General features: G+C 51.5%; 1 long non-coding RNA gene across 1 annotated transcript in view; it reads right to left on the bottom strand.

The window, feature by feature from the left end:
* The window catches only part of LOC112546369 (uncharacterized), a 39,245-nt gene extending 17,530 nt beyond the window's left edge, over nucleotides 1-21,715 (bottom strand). The window contains exons 1-2 of the long non-coding RNA XR_012895890.2: nucleotides 21,510-21,715; nucleotides 12,769-12,843 (exon numbers count right to left, since the gene is read on the bottom strand). This is a non-coding gene — a long non-coding RNA (uncharacterized LOC112546369). The remainder of the gene's footprint in view (nucleotides 1-12,768; nucleotides 12,844-21,509) is intronic.
* Nucleotides 21,716-23,793: the final 2,078 nt, after the last annotated feature.

Raw genomic sequence — 23,793 nt, 5'->3', positions numbered from 1 at the left:
AACCTTGACAGGATCCTCTGCTGGTGGCTGCTCCATGCTCACCCTTAACTGACACAGCTGCCCTATTGGTGCTTTTGGAGCCAAGTCTCCGAGCAGATGGCCCAGAGTGTAGAGACACAAAATGAAGACCAGCAGGTGTATCCACTCTGAATTCCCTAGGCCGAACCCTTGCCTAGTAGTCATGGCCATTGTTGGCCCCTGACATGATTTTGCACCTGTCATGGAGGAACTATGACACAGCACTCTGATGTGGAAGGGGAGATGTTATAAGGATCAGTAATACCCTTGAAATTTAACATGGCCAGTGTCTTCTGGGTCAGAGAACTTCCCAAAGCTCCTCCCCCCAGGGAAAATAGGCACCCCCCAGAATGGGTCTAGGGTCAGACAGATGTTAAATGGCTTCTGTCCCACTTGTACACTAGAGATGGAAAATATCACCCAACCCAGCCCCCTGCCATTGCAGGACAGTTCTCTACTAGACATTATCCGAATACTTTTGGCTAGTCTGGTTTGAAAAGTCCCACCCCAGACAATGTCCATCCCTTTCTGAGAAGACAACCCTGCAGCTTGTTAGCTCTGACTGTCCAGCTGGTCCTTCCTCCCGGAGACATGTCCTAAAACCATCTGTGATGTGCTCTGGCACCTCTCTCTGTCTGGGACATCACCATCATCTGCACAATAAGTCATGGTGAGGTCATAAGTGGTGGAGACAACCTCCAGATGGGGAGGGACTCAGAGGAAACCAAGAGTCTGCCTTCCTGGAAATGGCCTTTGCATGATACGAAATGAAGAGCCATACACCAGGGGAGGGAGGAATCAGTCTTGAATGGAATCTACTTTCAAACTGGCCTAGTGCCATACCTGTCTGCCCTTCATAATTGTGACTGCACAGAAACAATCACTCCTGGAAGCTGGGGCTGATATATTTCAGATTTACAGGGACCAGAGAGCTATGTAGATGTGAGCACTAAAGCAGCCCCGTTAATGATGGATTTCATTGCTATTGAAGGGTTTATAGCTGACAGGGGATCGGAAACTCACACTCAGAGGCACACAAAGGGGAAGAACCAACAGGAAAGGAAGCACCTGGCCATTTTTATCCAGCTCTCAGCTTTGTTTCTTAACACATGGGAACTCCCTATAGATTTCTAAACCTTTGGGGTATGTGGCTGAGAAAGGGCATATTGCTGATGTGCGGGGAGGTGACTGTGAGTGTGGAGTGTCTGTGCGGGGGAGGGGGGTATGTGTAGGAGAGGTAGAGGATGGGGATTATGTTGTCTCAGACACACGGAATAATCACTGACTTTCAATAGGACACATTTTTTTAGTCAGGAACTCAACAGAACAAACGAGGAAGGAACCCCCCCCCCACTCTCATTTCCACGAGAGAGCAAAGTGTATGTGTCTTACTGGAAAAAAACTATAGCAGTGGTAGGCAACCTGTGGCCTGAGGGTTGCATGCATCCCCACTGGGGTTCTATGTGTGGCCCACCAGACATTTTGTTTACTGTTGCCCATGCATAGGGTTGCCAGATTCTGCTGGTTTTTGTCTGCTTAGTTTTTTCCTGCCGGTATTGCTAAAGTGGCCCACACGTAAAGCAAGGGCATGTGAAGTGAGGTGTGGACTAATTGCACATGACATTGATTGTGAGACCCGTGTGTTCCCTCTGCGTCCAATCACAGCACTGCTATGATTCAATCGGCTTACCCCGCAAATTCTAGGTACACAAGTGCAGTAGCAAAGCCACCCTACCCATAGGCTGTGTCTAGACTGCATCCCTTTTCTGTAAAAGGGATGCAAATTAGACATATCGCAATTGCAAATGAAGCAGAGATTTAAATCCCCCCGCTTCATTAGCATAAAAATGGCTGCCGCTTTTTTCCGGCTTGGAGCTTTGCCAGAAAAAAGCACCAGTCTAGACGTGGATCTTTCGGAAAATAAAGATTTAAATCCCCGCTTCATTTGCAATTGTGATATGTCTAATTTGCATCCCTTTTACGGAAAAGGGATGCAGTCTAGACACAACCTTAGTGCCCAACTGCATCAATAGGGCTGCACATATTGGTGGCAGGTAAGAGTTCATCTAGGTCAGGGATGGGCAAGATATGGCCTGCGGGCTAAGTGATATGGCCCGCAGGCCACCGCACCAGGACCTTCAGAGAGAGAGCAGTCAGCCGCTTCACAGCAGCCCTCTGATCACAACTCCGTCCAGATCCTGCACCCCCCTTACATTCTTCCCTGAGGCCAAAATCCTCTCTTGAATCCATACTCCATCCCTGACCATAAATCCTAATCCCCTGCCCCAGTCACCACCCAAACCCTCTGCAACCCCCCTTCTCCCAAGTCACAACTCCCTCCTGGACCCTGCCCCCCAAGCTCTTGCCCCAGCTCACAACCCCCTCCTTCTTTAACCCAACTTCCTCTCGGACCCCATGCTCTATCCTGTACCCAGTCACCTTCCCCAAGCTCCCTTCTGCACTCAACCTCCATCCCAGACCCTGCAGCCTCTCCATGGGAAAGTGCAGCCCTTGACCACTTACCAAAATCTTGGAGTGCCTCCCCCCATCAAAAATGATTGCCCGCCCCTAATGTAGGTAGAACAGATCTGTGTGTGAGAGCTGGGAGGCTTCTAAGAGAAGGCTTTAGGTAGAAAGGGGGATTTCTTCTGACTGAGTTCAATGATGACATGGCTTTGTGCTGTTTTGGGGGGGGGCAGGGTGTTTGTTATCCATTGCCAGAAGGAGCCCTTTGTTGCTGCTGGTGAACAGCTTGTCCCATTCAGTGTCACGGAATCCCAACATACTACCCAACTCTGTGCCAAGGACCAGTATGAGCATGCTGCACAGCATTTCCACAGAGGGTACAGAATGGGTCACATTGCCTTGCTAATGCCAGAGGCCAAGAAAGGTAACAAAAGAGCTTCAAATGCCACACCTGGAGCCCCGCTGGTAGGGCTGGCCTCAGAAAACGGAGCCATGGGTGAGCTTGTGTTTTGACACCCCTGAACCCTGTGGGCACAGCACTGCCCATTTCCCCTGGCACTCAGGGGCTTCCCACCCCCTGCACCATCCTGTGCCACCTTCATCCCAACTCCTGCATTTTCCTCCTAGCTACACCTCCAGCCCCAGTCCTGTACTTGCAGGATGCCCTACCACACTACCCCCCTGCCCTGTACCTACTCTTTTGCCCTGCAAAAGCCCATGCCCAGTTGCTCCTTACTCTCTGCCTATGGCGCACTGGGCATGGGCCCAGTTTGCCCGGCCCATAGGCCACCCTGTCCACTGGCACCTTCTAAATGACACATGTGAAAGGCTCCCAAAATCATTGAAGGCTCTCACCTTCCTTTTCTGTTGTAAATTGTCCCCAAAGTAGCTCTAGTCGGAACTCTTCCATTCACTCGCTCAGCAAGTGCTTTATATTCTGCCCTATATGCTTCTCACAGACTATATGCTGTGACTAGTGCCCCGAATTTGCTGGATGTATAACCACATGATGTTGTTTTTATCTCTTGATTGGCCAGTGGAAAGAGAAGTCTGTCTTGCACAAGTCACTGCTAGTGTGAATCTTTGCACAAGTATTCACAATATACCTGGCACATATCTGCTCTCAAGGCAGTGATGCGCTCATCCCCAGAAACCAACCAAGATCAAAGCAAATGAAGTGCTGGGGAGGTTACACAAGGGACCCTTTATTTTCAGGAATCACCCAGCATTTTTCACAATAGAAACAACCCCCCAGAAAGATGAACCTTCAGAAGCCAGGGATGCAAAATGAGCATACACTGGGAGAAAGGCAAGGAGTGAGGATGGTTGGCCCCAGGATGAAGCAGGACGGGGAAATCAGGCTGCGGCCTTGTGCATACACACCATTTTGACTCCGAATCCTCTCCAGTCCCTTGAAACTGCTCCTGCTTTCACACTGACATGATAATTCTGGGAAAGGGAGGGCTAGAAGACCGGTAAAATATTTAGATAAGAGGCAGCATGGATTGCTACAGGTGAAAAGGAGAGCAGGTTTCCAGCATTCCCTCCTTTCAGCCTGTGATTAGGCTGATTATAGTAATTAGCTCTGTCCCTAATTTTCACCCTCTTTTATCTTTCAAAAGCAACAGAAGGAAGAAGCAATACCCTTCCCCCCTTAGTGTCCCCTTTTAAACCTCTAAGGGGAAAATGAGCTCCGGGTATGTGTGCGTGTTTTTGCAAGAAAAATATGCATTGATCATTTCTGGGAATCAGCTTGTGTTTTTTACTCTGAAGCATCCATTATACACAGCTGCTTAATTGACGAGTGCTGCCTAGTCACCTCGGATGCTGGAGTAAAACAGGCTAAAAGCTCCAGCGCAAAGGAAGTCTGTGCTTTATAAATTGATTCACTGGGAGAAGGGGGGAGAAGCATTAATTACAGATGCTTCTGTGGGCACTGTTTTATGGCAGAGAGACGAGGATGTGGGCAATTCTCCTAAATGCGTTGATTAGGCTGCACTTTATGTCTCTGAGAATATTAAATGGGCACTGTAAAGCTATTAAAGATGCAGTGCTATAAAGAATTGAAGAGAGGGAGAGAGTACAGGGTCCCAGCCAAGATCATGCATGAAAAGATCAGCATCAACAAGTCCTCAGTGGCCCCTCAAAGCACAGCCCTCTGGGACAGAGGCAGCAGGGGGGTGTAATGAAGTTTGACCCACTGCCAGCTTCTCCGGTTGTTGTTTGTTTTCCTTGCCTGCCCCTGGGCATTTGGGAGCTAGCTGCCCTGTCTCACACTCAAGTAGCTCTAGTGATAGAAAAGTAGCCGTGTTAGTCTGGGGTAGCTGAAACAAAAAACAGGACAATGTAGCACTTTAAAGACTAACAAGACGGTTTATTAGGTGATGAGCTTTCGTGGGCCAGACCCACTTCCTCAGATCAAATAGTGGAAGAAAATTGTCACAACCATATATACCAAAGGATACAATAAAAAAAAAAGAACACATATGAAAAGGACAAATCACATTTCAGAACAGAAGGGGGATGGGGGGGGGGAAGAGGTAAATGTCTGTGAGCTAATGATATTAGAGGTGATAATTGGGGAAGCTATCTTTGTAATGGGTAAGATAATTAATGTGTTTGTTTAGACCAAGGGGTAAAGTGTCGAATTTAAACATGAATGACAGTTCAGAGGATCCTCTTTCAAGTCTTGTGTGAAAAGGTCTTTGAAGCAGGATGCAGGTGATCAAGTTATTGAGACAATGCCCTTTCTGGTTGAAATGGCAAGAAACTGTTTTTTCTTTGTGATCCTGTCTAATATCTGTTTTGTGGGCATTGATCCTTTGGCGAAGTGTCTGAGACGTTTGTCCAATGTACATAGCAGACGGAAGAGGCCTCTTTAGGAATTCCAGTGGCTGGGCATGGATCATCTGGAATTGTCTTCCAGGTGTCTGAGGCCTGCCAGTCAGAGCAGAACTAATGCACCCCCAGTGAAATGCACTCCCACTGCACCGGGGGCTAAGGAGGGAAAGGGCAATGCAAAAGGCATCAAAGCTGTCCTTCAGGAGGTGCAGAATGCCTCCTGGGGAGCAGAACATCAAGACCTGAACTCACAGCCTTCCTGTGGGCTGCACACACACACCTCCGTGTGTGCGAGGAGACCACTGCAGTTCAGGCAGGGGATCTGCCTTCCTGCTACAAAGAAACCTCGGCCTTTGTAATGCACCCTGGATACAATTCACCCATGCCAGACCCAAGCCTGGGTACCACTGAGGGCCAACCCTCTGAGTGCCTGGGTGGGACTAAAGCGATGCCTTGGCTTCTGCATGGGGGTGGACTTGTTTGATTGGTGGCCATTGCTGTAGTCTGGCAAACAAGAAACACAGGGAGCAGCTTTTTCAGGGAGAGGAATAAAAAGCAGGCTACTTTGAGATTTCTGCCCAAAGCAAATCTGGGATGGGCGTATCCCCTTGCTCAGTTTTGCTTGCTTTTGGTGGGGAATAGAGGGTTGTGTTTAGGGCAGAGATGGAGAGAGAGGACTCCTGGGTTCTTTCCCCAGGTTTTCCACTGCTTCCCTCTGTGACCCTTCCCGAGTCACTTTAACCTCTCAGCCGCTCAGCTCCTCCATCTCAACAGTGTGTCTAAGCACCCTTAGGCCACATCTAGACTTACTGCGCCAGATGTCCATCTTCTGGTGTTCGATTAAGTGGATCTAGTTAAGACCTGCTAAAGTGAATGTTGAGAGTGCTCTCAATTGGCACTAGTCCTCCGTGATTCACAAGTATGGGAAACACTCCTGCTGACCTCGCACCAAGTGCAGTTTAAGGTATGTCGGCTCCAGTTACATTATTTATGGTATTTGTGTACCTGAAGCCGACCTTATGAGTCTAGTATAGACCTGGCCTCAGCTGCAAAGCAGCCTGTAACATGGACATGATCAGAGTATGTACCTCCAAAGGAGGGTGCTAATTCTGGGAAGAGTTATTACTAAGCCTAGCTCTAGAGAGGCGGAATCCCCTTCTCCCTGCATGTGGCAAAGCTGGGGTAGGGTGTCAGCATCTGGAAATCAGGCTCCTTGCTCATACACCCTGTGCTCTGGAGTTCTTCGGCACTTTTCCTATTTGGCAAAATCGATGGGGACATCTGTGGATAATTTCAGCTTTGCCCTGCAAATTCCTCAAGTGCGGATTGCCCCACTAGCAATGGCTCCTGGCTCTTACAGAGGGCTGCTTCCCATGCGCCCCAGGCAGGCAGCCCGCTTCCCACATTCACGATTAGTCTCCCTAAACAAGCCTCCTGTGTCACCTCTGAGCAAGTGACACGGTTGAAATTATACGGAGTCACAAGGGTTTGCCCTGAGCCCCCCTGTGGCCACAAGTCCAGCCCTGCTCTGCTCCCTTTGGGTGCACTCTGCCGTTGGACTCTCGTCAAGTGTTAATTCCTCCTGACGGGGAGTTTCCGGGGTCTGCAGGGCATGAGATGTTAACACAGAGCCAGCTCTGTCTAACTCATGCTGGCAAATCAATTTGTCAGAACGCAGCTCACCAATTAGCATTAGCTGGGATTATTATTCATTTTCGCCTGGCGGATTTCTGGGAATTAATCAAGTGCTTGATGGGCATGCAACAGCAGGAAGCAGGAAGGGTGCAAAGTGTGGCTGGGTGCTGGGGTCTGGCTCCCCAGCTGAACTCTTGTGCTAGCAGAGGGGCCCCATCCCCAGCACTGTCCCCCCACCTAACCCTGATATGTTCCATGCATGTTCTTAGCATGTCCCTGTCCTTTAATGGGACTTCCCCAATTGGATTGTGCTGCACAGCCCCCAGGGGGTGGGCAAGGGCAGACAGCCCCTTGTACAGCCAGGGAGGGAAGCTCAAAGGTATTAAGAATTCTGTGCGGTCTGGGGGGCCTACCTGCCTCACTAAACTCATCCTGAGGGGCCTTGCCAAGGCTGCCCAGCAACATCTCCTGAGTCCCAGCCCAGAGCTTAGAACCACACAAGCGCCCATCCTCCCTTTTATCTGCCAAGTGAAAAGAGTACTATGGAGCTGAATGTGCTAATACTGGACACAATCCAGCCCTGTGCAGAGAGCCTATCTGAGGCCTAAGCCCTGCTGAAACCCCTCAGCATAGGGGGGAGGTTAAGGGATTGAAGTCTTTCATCCAGACCTTGGTAACGGGCAGTCCTCAGGCCCAAACTCAAGCTTGTGTAACTTCCTGGCCGTGGAGTTATTCACAGCGGGCGTGGCTCCATCCTAGGAAGCGCTCCTCGTGTGAAAGGCTCTGGAGCACCGGCCTGTTGACAGAGCTCCCTCGCACTTGAGCTTATCCGAGCTGGGCCTGGCTGCAGCACAAGAGTCACACATACGCTCTGTGCATTGCCTGTGCGCCTCAGCCCTGACCTAGGCTGGAGCGAGCGAGCTGGAGGGTGGAGAGGAAGAGCGACCCTGTGAGGACCCATGCAGAGGACATGCGTGCAAGCAACTCCTGGGAAGGGCTAGTAGGAGCATTGGGCATTGCATGATTGGACCAGAGAGAGCAGACTTGTATCCTTGTCCCATGATCTTTCCTTTCCACTCGCCTCAATGCTCTGCTGGGCAGGAAGCCTCCACTGAGACAGAGATAAGATAATCATTAGGTCATCGGCGTGGTGGAGTCCCTTGGAGCTTGGTCCTACTGGCTGGGAGGGCCACGCTGATGGGCTGGCACCCCAAAGCTGTACTGGGCATGGGTCATTGTGAGGGGCACTATGTTCACCCAGAACAAAAGTTTGTCTCTGCCCAATCAGCTTGCAAGCTGGCTAGCAGGAAGCAGGTGCTTGAGACAGAGAGTTAGAATAGTGCAGGTGCTGTGACAGAACTAGCAGGGGGCAGGCACTGGGACAGAAAGCCAGGAGATATAAAAACGAAGCTCCATAGTTACTGAATTGCAGCCCCCTTGCATCATTTACTTCTGGCTCTTCCTCCTACAACATAACTCCCAGACCTCCTCTGTTCTCTCAAGTTTCACCCTGTGTAGGACTATGATGGTATGACACCAATAACAATGACGCTGTGCCATTTACAGCAGCCATCAGGTTAAGCCCCAGCACCATTTTCAAAGGCCTGGGCAATTGTTGATGGTATTAAACCTCCTCTCCCTCTCCTTGGAGAGAAAGGCTCACTCCATTCCTGTGAGGTTAACCAACCATCTCCAGAAAGAAGCATCTGTCACACTGGGAGGGGCAGTTGATTCCCACAGGATGAGTTGGTCCTGCTCCCCCGATGCTGGGGGATTCGCTGCCTGGCCCCTACATTCAAAGGTTGCAAGGTGGGCTGTGAACCGTACAGGAGGCTGTGACACGCTGCATGTGAAGGTGATGCTTAGCAACCCCCGCGAGGTGATCTCCTTGAAAAAGCGCAGTGTGACAAGGTCATGTTCTACCTTTGACACCGGCCTCCTCTCTTGTTAAAGGAAGATGCTTGCTTCATCTCAAAGCACAGAACTGCCTTTTGGATTTTACAACATGAAAGAAAAAGAAAATAAAAGATGAAGAAGAACAAGTGGAAGTTTTTTTCTGCTGGCTGCAGATAAAAAAATCTCTGGGCATGGAAACCACACGAGAAAAATCACAGAGCTGTGAAAAACAGGACTGGAATCTGCAATCAAGTACGTCTACACTACATGGCTCCATCGATGGAGCCATGTAGTTTAGACACAGTCAAGAAGAAGAAGAGGAGGAGAAGGAGAAGCACTGAATTGAGCTTTCCAACCAAATTAGTGAGTCCTCTTGGCTCCAGTCGTGGGGGCGATGGGCAGGCCAGAGGCATGGACTCCTTTTTGCATGCTGTGAGGAGCAGTGTCTGCAGGGGGAGCCCCCAAACTCTGGGATGAGTGAATCAGGGCTTCAAGGATGGATACATCTGCATCCAGCTGCTCTGTAGCTCTCTGCTTCTCCCCACACATCCAGATGCTGGACTCAGTCTGAGCACTCATGAGCCGTCCTGCTGGCCAAGGTTCTCCCTGGGATGTGCATATGGGGATACCCCCTCCTCCGCTCTGCATGCTTTCCAGGGAAGAGACCAGGGGCCAGCCCTGCAGGCTGGGGGCAGGGTACAGGACTCTAGGAGCAGCTGGCAGTGGAGGGTTGAGGTGAGAGATGAGCATGGTGGGGCAGGAAGCGTCAGAAGCAGCAGCTACAACAATAGGGTGCAGCGCGTGCTCCCTGCAATGCTGGTTCTCACCTGGTCATGAGTGCACACAGCTCCAGCTGCCCTCACACTGTGGAGCACACTCTTGGCTATGCCAGCTGGCCCCCATATCCTCAGGCAGGATAAGCACTGGCCTCTGGCAACAGACCATCCTTATTATCCATTGGGCTGAGGGGAGCCAGTAGCTAGGCCTTCAGTGAGTAATGCACTGCCTTTGGAGAGCTGGAGTCTGAGGAGCAAGGGACCTTGCTGTGTCACTTGGATCCAGTAGGCCCCACCCTGCCTGTAGCACCCCTATCACTGACCCATCATGGGGGGTTCTGACTGCAGCACACAGCCCACTCTGGCTCCCAGGAAGCAAGTGATAAAGAACAGCTGGAGACCTGACCTGTGTGCCTCTCTGATAGATAATCAATTTCCCTGAGTCAGAAAGAGACAAACTGTCCGCACGCATCAGGCTGTAAATGCTGCCTCTTCTAATGTGGTTTTACAATTTCCAATAATAGAGTCGGCATGAAACTTCCCCCCATCCCTGGTAATTAGGAGGAAGGAGTTCAGCTCGCGGACTGGCTTTGTCCCACAAGTTCCCAGAGCACTCCTTAGAAAGGGGAAACTGACCTGACATCCACATTGCACCAGAGCAGGCCTTGGTTTGGCATGCAGAGCTCCTTCAGGGAATCCCCTTCACTCACTGGTCTGCAAGCTTTCCCAATGATGTTCCACGTTTTGACTTCCCATCACTTGTCACTTGGCGGGGAAATCTCTGGCTCCCGCAGTGAGTCTGGATGCTCCGAGGGATGGCTGGCAGAGGAGCGGTCCATTTCTTGATGCCCCACCTTCTCCTTGCAGCCCAGCTGGGATGAACATGCAGCAACCACCACTGCCCTCTGCCAGCATGTGTGCAAACTCAGCATCCCCGGAAGGGATATGACAGCATCTGGCATTGAATGGGCAGGTGACTTGGATCCCTAGGCCTGCCTCATCCTGGAAACCTTCAAGAGTGAAGCAGAGCATCCTTCCTCCCATGCCACCCAATGTGGAGGGGAGGATGACCCAGACACACAGAACGTGGTTATAGCAGCCAAAGCTCAGGGACTTGGCCTGTCTGAGCGTACGTGCCATAGGGCCAGAAACAGAGACTTTGGCCTTTGTCACTTAAGATCTGGGTGAGCTGGCAGAGAGCAAAGACAAACCACGTGGTTGCTCAGAATGGAGGCAAACTCCAACATGGAGCTGGCTTCAGCCTCTTTTCTGGCTCTCATTACTGGCCTCAGCAGTGGGGCCAAGCAATGATTCCTCTCCTACCTAGCGCTGGTCCTGGATCCAGACCAAGGTCCCCTCTAATCATTTCCATGCATGTGTGCATTTTTTCCAGCCATGTGCAGAATAAATGTTGATGTGCACAAGGCATGGTCAGATGTGCACCACCAGGAGAAAGATAAAGCCTGGCTGTGGGGGCTCTGCTAATCAGCTGGGTGGCATTGGAATCTCTCCTGAGCGGCTGCACAAGTGCTCAGCTTACAGGAAATCCTGATCCAGACTGCCCTTGTCAGTGGATCAGAGCAGATTTCCACCTGCTGGACTGACATCCAGGGCCGTTCTCCAGCACCTAATTCATTTCAGAACCTATCATGGCAAGCAGGGCATATTTTACAACAACCTCAATGGGGCTCAAATAGGGTTATCACCAGCTTTGAAATGCAAAAAACCCAGCACCCCACACCTCAACTAAGCCCATTGTAACTCCATCACAAGGTAATTCTGCAACCTCTGCTCTCTGCAATGGTCCCATACGGTATCTAGGGCAATAACAGAGAGAGAGGATTGATAGAATCATTTTCTTACTTAAGCTGAGGATGGGGGGGACCCTGCAGCAATGTTACCAGAACTTTTAACATTCATCACCTCCGTGTATTGGGATGACACTGCAAATCTTTTTTTGGCCTAGGTAAAAAATACCCAGCAGATTACATTCGTTTTCTGGCAACTGGCAAATCAATAAAAAAAGCAGCCAGACGGCAACCCGAAAATCTGGTGCAAATTTGGTGAAAGTTTTGAACTGTCCCTAAAACTAAAAAGGGGAAGAAAAAAAATCTCTTCTAGTGTAAGCTTCCCTCCCCGTTCCATAAAGGTGGGCTAAAATATCTCAAATTTCACTCTGAGGAGGCACATGTGCCTGAGCAGGGTGTGAGTAAATGAGTAGGTAGGTGACTTGGGCTTGGGCAGAGCACAGTAAAATATTACCTGCTCTGAGAGGAATTTGCTTATTCGTTTAGCAGAATTTCATCACTCTACTCCTGTCCTGGGGCCAGCCAAGGAAAGATAAATCAAGGATGAGCTAAAGAGGTTGGGGTTGGGGAGGGAAGAATGGGTGGTAGGGGGCTTTTCATTCTCTGGAAGAGGAGGGGAGCTGGTAGCCCTGCCACACACTGGAGGAGAAGCATTTTGGGAAGCCCTTGCCAATGCCCGAGTGCTAACTACCACCCTATCTATCTGTGGGCACATGATGGGTGTCATAAGGAGGAAGGAGAAAACTTGTTCATCTTGGCCTCTGAGGATAGGACAAGAAGCAATGGGCTTAAACTGCAGCAAGGGAGGTTTCGGTTGGACATTAGGAAAAAGTTCCTACCTGTCAGGGTGGTTAAACACTGGAATAAATTGCCCAGGGAGGTTGTGGAATCCCCATCTCTGGAGATATCTAAGAGCAGGTTAGATAAATGTCTATCAGGGATGGTCTAGACAGTATTTGGTCCTGCCATGAGAGCAGGGGACTGGACTCAATGACCTCTCGAGGTCCCTTCCCATCCTAGTATTCTATGATTCTATGGCAGAGAGCTTGCCTGGGGGAGGGTGGCATGGTAGAGATGATGCCTGTGGAAATATTGACCTTTCTCAGGCAAAGTGGTTGCTGCACCAGGACACACATGTTGCTGCTCCAGCTGATTTAGGGTTAACCAGCTTCCTGGTTCGTGGCATTATAAACCCCTGCCCTGGAACAGTGGAGGAGGTGTGTTGGGCTCTGTCACTCCATCACAATCAGCTTCCACCCCACTTCTTTATGTGAACTCAGACATCCCAGGGGTCACGGGCAGCATGAGGATGCCTGCTCAGGCCTTACCTGCACTTCAGTGAGAAGATATTGCGCACGGCTATCAGTTGGAAAGGCTTGGTTGCTAGGGTTGCCAGGTGGTTTCTGAAAAAAGGACCCAGAGAGTTGTTAAGCAAAATAAATAAATAATAGTAATAAAAAAATGTGGCCCCTTTAAGAAACGCTTTTGAGGCTTTTTGGCCCTAACAGGCTGCCAGCGGTTGCCTGCCATTTTGCCTCCTTGCGCCAGACTGGACAGCTCCCCTGTAGAACCCAGTAAGCACCCGGGATTTTTGCCTTCTGGCCGGGGGGCGGGAGGAGGGGGGGAGAATCAGAAAATACCGGATATTTTAGGTCTCCGGTATTTTCTGATTTTTTTTACTTAGCAGGAGGCAAAAATACCGGACAGACACCTGGAAACCCTATAAATGGTTGTAAAGTGTGTAACGGGTGTAGCATGCCAGTGCAAGAGCTGCCCATGTGCTTTGAGGTTGCACAGGTCAGTTGAAACGGGAATGTTGCTCAGGTTCCTCTGAACTGGTACCATCTGCACTGGCTTCATCCAGGTCCGGATGGGATGGCACAAACGTTGCAGCTACCTGGCACAAGCGGCCCCTGGCTTCATGCCTGGGCTCAGGGAAATTGCTGATTATCTCCTGCTCCCAGCAGCACTATAAACAAGGTGCTTCTGATGCCCCAGAATGCACTGGTGCAATAACAGTGCAAAGACTGGGCTGGAACCAGCCATTTGCTGCCGTCCCTGGGCCTGGCTTGGCAGAGAGTCCCTCAGTGTGTGAGTACCATTCCCTTGCCTGACAGGCCCAGCAGATGGGGCAAAGCTTTTCCAGAGGATTTCTGCAGGGCAAAGCCTTAGCCCTGAATCTGCAAGCACCCATCCCTGAGGTGCTCCACTGAACAAATCATAACAATTCCTAATAAATGCTTAAACAGCCTCTCTCTTCTTGAATGGTGCAAGTAGCAGCTCCTGGGTTTTTTTCATTTCTACAAGAAGCCTGGTGATACTCCACCTTCTGCCTAATTCTCTTGGACTATCGGGCTCAACTTTATAATCAGAGGTCACCCTGCTACACCCCCTGGTCTTTATTTCTTTTTATTCCTTCTCTCTCGCTTTCTCCTGCCTCACACCCCCTTGAAAGCTCCAGGTCTGGCCCCTGGCTGCAGGGAGAAAGGATCCATTTTTCCTTCAGGGTGCAGAGTGGCCCAGCCAGTCACATGCTGTAGATGCAGGACACGCGAAGGGATTGCTGTGTCCAAACTGCCCCACAAAGAGGGTTCTCCGCTCCTGGCTGGGCAGCAGTGGCCCAGACTCGTATTTGCAGGAGAGCTGGCTTGTGCACACGCTCTTCTCAAGGTTAGCGCTGGCAATTAAGGGTTGGAATTTGCATGCGGCAAATGACTCTAACTAATTACAGGTTTAAAAGGAAAATGATTTCAGATAGGATTGTTTTCAAAATTAGGGCACTACAGAGGAACATTGCATTCAGCTCTGGAAGTTGTCTGTGTTAACCCTTCCTGAGCCTTGCACACAGCCTGGGTAGCAATCGAATTAATGTACATGTAACAGCAGCCACCTCAGAGCCAAATAGGCCATCCATGCTAGATTTATGCTTTGCATCCTGAGGGGCTTCTGAGCAGGTCACAAGACACAGACTGGTGCCTGTTTATATTGTTGGTCTTTCTGGTAAAGCAGGTACATTAAGCCACGGTCTTCCAAAAATCAAACCACCTGAGACCAATGACCCAAATCCAACCCAAAAAGGGGGCAGGAGAGAGAGCTTCCAACATCCTGAGGACTCGTAAAGGACCCAACATTTCAAGGCAGGGTCATCAGGAGAAGAATATTGGCCAGGAAAGAAGTCACCCTATGGAAGGCTTATGTCTGTATGTTGTGAAATCTCTGCCCTATTGAGTGATTCATGAGACCCCTTTTGCCCTAGGATGTGGAGGACTGTAGTGGAGTACACTTACCGCCACAGCGCCACCAGCCGTCGGTCCTGGGAATTAGCTCAGACGGCAGGTGGCAGGATCCTTTTCGGGACACTGCCCTCTGGCAGTGCCCACAACAGCCTCTACGCTTCCCCCCTTCCGGGGGCTGGTTGGTTATAGGTCGATAGGCCTTCGGGAGGCGGTTCTTCCACCCCTGGTGCAGTGGGCGGCTAGTCTGCCCTACTACCCTACTATGCCTTAAAACAGTCCAAGTCAGTGAGTCTATTCCCAGCCTTGCTTCAGGTCAGGATGAGAGGCAATAGTTCACGTGCCCGGCCTTGCTTCAGGTCCGGGCTGCAGGGGAAGAAGTTCACCATATACGCAAGTCTATCAGCTCACAGTTCTGGGCAGGACAACAGTTCTAGTCCTGCCCCTTTAAAAGGTCCAGCCTGACTCCTGGCCAGCACCAAAGCACCGTAGGTAAGCCCGAGCCCTCGAGCATAGTCTGCCTTCTGGCAGAGGACAGCACCCCCCTCACGGATCCAGCAGAGATGCTTGGAAGGGCCATGGCCTTCTAGGCCAGTTTGTTCTCCCTGGATCCAATTGAAGCCGACGCCTGCAAGGTGCTCTGGACCGAGCTCCTGACAATCAGCGCGGGCGACTGAGACCGGCTGGAGCTGCCTTTCACTCTGGCCGAGTTTCGGAAGCCGACTGTCTCATGCCCAACAATAAAACCCCGGGCATGGACGGGCTGACCGTGGAGTTCTACTGCGTGTTCTGGGACGTCCTCGGCCCAGACCTCGTCACCGTCTGGGCCAAGTCCTTGGAGAGTGGGGTCCTCCCTCTGTTGTGCAGGTGAGCGGTGCTCGCCCTATTTCCGAAGAAGGGGGACCTCCGCGACCTACGGAACTGGCGTCCCATCTCGCTCCTCAGCACGGACTACAAGGTCGTAGCAAAAGCCATCTCACTGCGACTGCGGTCCGTGCTGGCAGACGTGATCCATCCCAACCAGACCTACACCGTCCCGGGCCGTAGCATTTCTGATAATCTGTCTTTGGTCCAGGATCTCTTGGAGCTTGAGTGTAGGGACGGCTTGTCGTTCGCCCTCCTGTCCCTGGACCAGGAGAAGGCGTTCGACAGGATGGACCACAGGTATCTCCTGGGCACCCTGCAGGCCTTCGGCTTCGGGCCCCTTTTTGTGGGTTTTCTCTGGGTGCTGTACGCCCTCGCAGAGTGTTTGGTCAGGCTCAACTGGACCCTGACCGAGCTGGTCAGCTTCGGGCAGGGAGTGCGTCAGGGGTGTCCGCTGTCGGGCCAGCTGTACGCTCTGGCGATCGAGCCCTTCCTCTGTCTCCTCCATAGGAGGCTGACGGGGTTGGTGCTTTGGGAGCCGGAGCGGCGGCTGGTCCTGTCGGCGTACACCGATGACGTGCTCCTCGTGGTCCAGGACCCGGGCGATCTGGCGCGAGTGGAGGCCTGCCAACACGTCTACTCGGCAGCCTCCTCCGCCTGGGTCAACTGGGTCAAGAGCTCTGACCTGGTGGTCGGGGACGGGTGGCAGGCTGGCTCCCTCCCACCCACACTTCAGGCCATCAGGTGGAGTGTGGGTCTGCTGCTTTATCTGGGCGTCTATTTATCCACCACTCATCCCTCTCCTCCAGAGAACTGGCAGGGTTTGGAGGCCAGGGTGGCTGATCGGCTGCGGAGATGGACGGGACTGCTCCGGTGCCTTTCCCTTCGCAGGAGGGCGCTGGTGCTAAATCAGCTGGTCCTGTCCATGCTCTGGCACCGGCTCAACACCCTGCACCCGGCCCTGGAGGTCCTGGCCAAACTCCAGAGGACAGCTCTGGAGTTCTTTTGGCCAGGACTGCACTGGGTCTCTGCAGGGGTCCTGTCTCTCCCCCTGGAGGAGGGGGGTCAGAGCCTGGTATGCGTGTGCAGCCAGGTCTGGACCTTCCACCTCCAGGCCCTGCAGAGACTCCTCTTTAGTGCAGGTGGTCTGGCATGGAGCATTTTGGGGTGCACCTTCCTCCGCCGTCTTCGAGGGCTCCGATACGACCGGCAGCTCTTTTTTATCCACCCAACAGGCCTCTGGACCTGGAAGCTGTTTTTGGCGACCAGGTCCATTTTGGCCACTGAGGGAGCAGACCTCCTCGCGGAGCCCCTGCTCCACAATCCAGCCTTGTGCATGCAGGTGGCGGAGTCTCCTGCGGTGCGCCGGAGGTTGATCCTGGCAGAAACCACCTCCTGGACTACGACAGGGGGGACTGGGTGGATCCCCAAGTGCTCGCTCGGCGCATGGGGCTCTCCATCCTCTGGACCCCCCTGCGCCTATTCCAGGAGGTGGAGGCGGCTTTGTCACGGCCCGCTCTCAACCTCCTACAGAGAGCCCTGCAAGAGGGTACGCCCCGCCCCTCCCTTCCTGCAAAGCCTCCGTCCCTTTTTATTGGGCCCCTGTTCCGCGGGCCCCCCAGCCTTCCCATCCCTGGACTCCCAGCCAGCTGCGAAATCTGCAGCTGGTTTGTTTCTGAACCACGCCTAGGGAACATCTGTACACGCTCGTGCTCTATACCTTTCATTTCCCCACCCTCGTGTCCCACCCCGATACTAAGTGGCAGGACTATTTAAGATCTGTTGAGGGTGGGGGACCCCGGTGGGCCAGTGTGTATTCCACCTTAGTTCCACGGTCCATCGGAGACATTAGCTAGCTGCTCCTTCATGTTGCCATGAGCACGGGCGTGTACCTGGCGCGGTTCACCCCCATCCCAGAAGCCTGCCCCTTCTGCGGCGTGAGGGAAAACCTGGCGCACGCCTACCTTGAGTGTGCCAGGTTGCAGCCCCTATTCCGGCTCCTCCAGAACCTTTTATTGAGGTTCTGGCTGCACTTTTCCCCTCACCTTTTCATCTATGCACACCCAATCCGTGGCCCCACAAAGTCGCGAGACCTCCTCGTCACCCTCCTCCTGGCCTTAGCGAAAGCCGCCGTCTATAATAACAGGAGGAAGATGCTGGACGAGGGGGGTCTCTGCGACTGTGGGGCCTATTTCCGTTCATCCCTAGCGTCACATATCCGGGCAGAGTTCCTCTGGGTGGCGTCCCCTGGCTCCATCGATAGCTTTGAGGAGCAGTGGGCGCTGTCCGGGGTTCTCTGCTCGGTGTCCCCATCCGGCTCCCTTATTTTAAACCTGTGACCCGCACTCCTTGATCCTTTCGTCATTATTTGTCCCCCGTAATCAGTTGGACATGGGTCCAGTTGTCCCTCCCGTAAGGCTGGGGAGGGGCTTTTAGAACGTGGGTGGGCTTTGCCCGCCCACCTTCCCATGGTTTTCAAATAGACCCCACTACAAGGACACATAGGCTTGTGATCTCGGGAGCTTTGCAGAGTCACTCCACAGAGTTCTGGCCTTGCCATGGAGAAAGGGAAGTCAGAATCTGGCCCTTTATCTCCTTATCACAGCCAGGAAATGCACTAAATGAGCCATACTGGCCCCTCTCAAGTTGCCCCACCAGGGAGAGTATGTCACCTGCATGACATCTCAGCAAGACACCTGATCAATTCCAGGTTTTCAAATGGCAACTGTCTCTTTTCTGTCTATTACTCATCGTATGTATGATTTGCATTGTTGCCATGCCAAGCAGCCTGAGCGTGGAGCCAGGTGCTGGGTAATTTGCACCACCTAAATATTCTTGTGGGCATGAATCATTTCCCATCACAGCTTGGCTGGACAGGGGGCAAAGAGTGTCCCTTCACAGTAAGTTAAGCAGAGCTCCATGGCAAACCTGGGGAAGTACATTTGCAGGGCAATTTCAAAGTTGTTGGCTGGGAGTGGGAGGAGGAGAAACAAGCCTGGATACCAAATTGATTCATTTAATTTTCTCTTCTCATTTGATCAAGAGCAGGGTGACATTTGGCAAAAGTTGCTGATGAGGGATGGCATGATTAATTGTCATGACAACCAGTCTCGGGTAATGACGGGGATGAGCTCGTGCCTCAGTACAAGACAATGCGTGGCCTTGAGTGCATGAGTGCAAATTACCAGTCATGTCACTGTTTGTGCTTTTGGTACAAAGTGGCCGTGTGTTTCTAATGAGAGGTTAACGGTGTCCCCAAAGTAATTACAACCGAATGAAGAAGTAGTTAGTAATTAGAGGATTAACTGTAATGAGACTCACCTGCAATGGTTGTCATGGTAATAGTATTTTAGATTATCAGAGTTAAAAGAGGAGGGGGGCCACAGTGTTTAGGGAAACAAGCTTCTCTCAAGTTGGGCCCAAAGTTGGGCACTCTCTGACTTTGCTCCAGTCCCAAGGAAGGGAGTGGCCACGTGTTAGTGGCTAGCTGCCTACTGCTTCTAATTTGCAAACTGTCCCAGACTGCACCTGCCCTTGGCCTCAAATAGCAAGGGGGCAGCCCATGGGGATGACAATTCCCAGCATGCATCATGACCCATCCCCTCAGATCAAAATGATGGAGCAGTGCATAATGGTACCTGTCACCATCTCCATGGAGTAGTCGAAAATGGTGCAGATGAAGACAGCTGAATGCCCCGCTGCAGAATGTGGCTTGGGGAGAGGGGCAGCATATAAACTCTAGAGCAGCAGGTTCAGCCCAACATCTAGCTGCAGCCTGCAGTGAGGCCAGGAAAACATTCTCTCTATATCTTCTCTAGGGCAGAGGTTATCAAAATATGGGTCGCGCCCCAATATTGGGTGGTGGAATGTGGGTCACTAGGTCTCGTTGCTTATAGGGAATCTGGTGACCAGTGGGGGAGCTAAGGGAGCTCCCTGACTGGCCTGCACCCCAGAAGCGGCCGGCAGAAGGCCCAGCTCCTAGGTGTGTATGTGGGGAGGGGAGAGGGGGAGAGCGCACAGGGTCCACACACTGTCCCTGCCCTCAGCACTAGCTCTTCACTCCCATTGGCTGGAACCTGTGGCTGGCTGCTTCAGGGGACAGCATGGTCTGGGTGCAGGAAGAGGCAGGAAGCTTCCTTAGCCCCTGGATGCACTGGTGACTTGGAAGCACTCAAGGTAAGCCCCTCCTGCCCCAGCTCTGACATCCCCCTAAATCCAGAGCCCCAACCTACAGCCCACATCTCTCACCCTCAGCTCCATCCCGGAGTCCACACTCTAGTCAAATTATGTTGGGTCACAACATCAGCAATTTTCTTCAACTGGGTCATGAAAAAAAAACGTTTGAAAACTAGAGTTGCCAGATGTCTGGTTTTGAACTGGACAGTCCAGTATTTGAGCTTTCTGTTTGAGAAACAAATTGAGCAAATAGAAATGAGAAAATAGAAATGTTGGGTATTTTCTAACTAAGATGTAATGTAGATTGTGATGTCATGTCAAGTGTGTTCGGTTTTTTTATTGAAACCATCTGGCAGCCCTATTGAAAACTACAGCTCTAGACACAGTGGTAAAAGTGCTGGTAGCGGGTGTGCAGCATTGCTATCAGGAAAGGAGTTGCCCTGGAGCTAGATCAGCTGTGGGAATGCTCACTAAAGAGTCCAGTTTTCAGGCCCAGTAAATTCACTCTCCTGAGGCTGCCTACAAGGGGACCAATGAATGCATATTATCATGACCCCTTAGAACTCCTCAAGGTCTTTACAGGAAGAGAGGTGACCACTAAACAGAATGCAGGAAGAACACTTATTCTGCTGAAGAAAACCAAGTGACTGTTTAACAACCAAACCTCTGACGAGCCTTCTCTGCTTTTTGGTCTTTAAAGGCAGTTGGATTTTGGTGACAGACGTACTGCCCTTTGCAGGGAGTGACATGGCAATACTTTATGCTGCTTTATTGTAGCACTGAGCGGTTCTCAACTTTTTTTATAACGCAGACCGGTGAACTCATTAAAAAACTTTTGGCAGACCAGCATAGACACATTTGCATATTCATTATGGTAAACAATTAATTTGCATATTCATTATGGTGATTAATTTTAAGCTGTCACGTGTTATTTTGCCGACTGACTGCCCGTCACATGGTTCCGTCAGCCCGGAGCAGCCACCCACCCACCAGACATGCAGTTCCTCTAGTCCTGTCAGAGTAGCCACTTCCTCTCCCACTTGCCAGCCATGTGGCCCCGACCAGCAGGAGCAGTTGCCACCACTTCTGCCCCATGGTTCCTCCGGCCCCAGCCAGCCAGAGCAGCTGCCTGCCCACTCACCTGCCAGCCACATGGTTCCTTCAGCCCGGAGCAGCCACCCGCCTGCCCAGTGGTTCCTCCAGCCAGCCACACAGTTCCTCCAGCCCCAGCAGCTCAAGCGTGCCTCTCACCTCGCTGCTGTGCAGCTCTGCTTAAGAGGTGGGCAGGGTAGAGATTTCTTTTGCATGCACAAGCACGCAGCTTAGAGGGAGCTATGGCACCTGGCATGTGGCCTCGCACTGTCACTTCTTGAGCCCCACTGGAAGGGGAAGCGGAAGAGCAGCTTGTTGCCATGGCTGCCTGAGCTCACCAGAATCGCTGATGGGGCTGGTGCTCTTGCCCATCCCTCCCTCTTCCCCACAGGCAGAGGTGCCACCAACACCACTGCTCCCCCTTGCCTCACAGCTCCCCACATAGAGACGCCTCAGCTTAGGAGCCTAGAAGGGCCCCTGAGAAGCAAAAACTGGCAGACTTCCTGTTCTGCGGATGTGCTCTATGGCTGGATAGCGCTGCTGCTTCAGATCTCCTGGAGCGGCCTGTGCTGCAGTCGGGTGGCACTTTCCCTGGGGCTGCAAGGCATGAGACACCCTCACCCTTGCAATTCCCTGAGCCCCTGCACACACCCAGAGGCCCAGCACACAGACCCCCACAGAACGCTTGCTGCTGCACCACTCACCATGCTCTTCTCCAGCGGGCAGGGCCAAGACAGTGGGGGCGTGGACTGGCAGCGTGCCACAGCCTGGCAAGCAGCAGTTTGAGGTCTGCTCCTGGTCCTCAGACTTGCGGTTGGGAACAGCTGTTCTAGAAACTTGAAAGAGTTTGTGGCACATGGAACTGCATCAATTGGCCACAGAGCAGGAGCTGACTCCAGCTTCTGGAAGGTTCTGGATGGAACATCCGACTGCACAGGTGCCATGGCAACAAATTGATGTATACGACAGTGGGGTGAAGTCATAGCTCTACTAACCCATAGGAAAAGACAAATAGTCTGGTAGCACTATAAAGACTAACAAAACATGTAGATGGTATCATGAGCTTTCATGGGCACAACCCACTTCTTCAGATAAGAAGTGAGTTTTGCCCATGAAAGCTCATGATACCATCAACAGTAAAACCTGTGTTATCTGGCACACTTGGGGATTAGGGCGTTCCAGTTATCTAAAAATTCCGGTTATCTGAGGGTCCCATCAACCTAGGAAAAACCAATGGACAATATTAATAAAACTCAAGTTTTTAATAGTGGTAGTTTTGTAGTGTGAGGCAGTTGGTCTCACATTTCTATTTTGAGTTAAAGATGACCAGTACTTCTTAAACACAAAATTGTTAAGCCAATCATGGTAAACCAAGCCAGGCCTATACGCCTGAAGATGTGTCAGTATTGTGGCTGCGGGCAATGCCGGTTAACAAAGTTTTCTGATTAACAGAGTGCCGGATAACAAAGCTTTCACTGTACATATTTTGTTAGTCTTTAAGGTGCTACTAGACTATTTGTTGTTTTTTAAGTTTTTCCAGTTACAGACTAACTCAGCTACCCCTCTGAAACCATAGCAGAAGGACACCTTAGCATTGGTAAGGGGAGGAAATGCAAAGAAGGAATAAGGGTAACCCCACATTAAGTATACATAGCACATGGTAACATCAGTGTAACATTATAAAAGTAGCATCCCAGGGCAGTGAAGGGAGAAATGTAGACCTTGGGAGGGGCCAGAATGGTAGCCACTGGTGAAAACAAGGAAGGTGATGGTAATGAGGAAGATAAGGGCCAAAATTCAGGGTGTTCTGTGAGGCATGGTGTGGATATGGATGTTCCAATTGTACTTTACTTTCTCTGTATTATTTACATCTACCTTGCTGAGATAGAGTGTATATCTGTAAATAAATTATTTATTTGAAATATGAAAGAGTTCCTGTAGTGTGAGAGTGGCACCTATGCACATCATGGTTCCCAACTATAAAATAATTGAAATAATAATTTTACTGGGCCTGATCTTGGGACAAGGACCTATCAGCCCTCAGAATAATATATGGGAATCACTGGATTAGGCTATGGAGCTGAGCTGGTATCATGATTGTCATAGATCTCTGAGGGTATGTCTACACTGCAAAGTTAATACGAAATAACAGCCGTTATAGTGTCTATACAGGCAAACCGCTATTTCAAAATAGAATCGAAATAGTGGGGTGCTTAATTCGAATTTGGTAAACCTCATTCTATGAGGAGTAACGCCAAATTTGAAATAGCTAATTTGAAATAAATGCTGTGTAGACACTTATTTCGAATTAGCTGGCCCTGGTGGCCACTCTGGGCCAAACCAGGAAAACTCCTCCTCTTTCCCCCAGCCGTGGAGCCGTTAAAGGGGTAGACTCTGGCCAGACTACACGTGCCAGATCCAGGCCTGCCAGCAGTCTCTGCCCCTGACCCAGTGGCCCCACCATGAGCCAGGCAGCCAGTGCCAGCCAGCCTTCCCCCGCCCAGTCCCCAGCACCCAGGAGCCAGCCAGGGTTCATAGATGCCACACTCCCTCCTGCACTAGTGAGGAGATCATGGATCTCACTGAGGTTTGGGGGCAGGCACCCAATGTCCATGATCTCCACACTAGATGGAGGAATGTGGCCATCTATGGATGCATAGCTGCCACCATGGCCCAGAAAGGCCACAGCTGCACCCAGGAGCAGTGGCAGGTGTATGCCAGGGCCACTCGGGGCAGCTCCGCAGCAGGGGCAGACACCTACCCCTACTTTGAGGCACTGGACTGCATCCTGGGCGGGACGGTGCATGTCACCCCGGGGGGCAGTGACCCGGGACCAGAGGGCCCTGACCAGGGCACAAAGCAGGAGCCGCCACACAGCCAGGACCCCCGAGCAGTCCCACCTGAAGAGCCAACAGGGTCGTCTGGGGAGGTCACACCATGTAAGTGCCGTCACTGTCCCCTACCCGAAGGGGGGGGACAGGAAGAGAG

Source organism: Pelodiscus sinensis, chromosome Z (assembly GCF_052426305.1).
Source record: "Pelodiscus sinensis isolate ZL-2025 chromosome Z, ASM5242630v1, whole genome shotgun sequence".
Lineage (NCBI taxonomy): Eukaryota > Metazoa > Chordata > Testudines > Trionychidae > Pelodiscus > Pelodiscus sinensis.
This window is presented reverse-complemented; position numbering and strand designations above follow the sequence as displayed.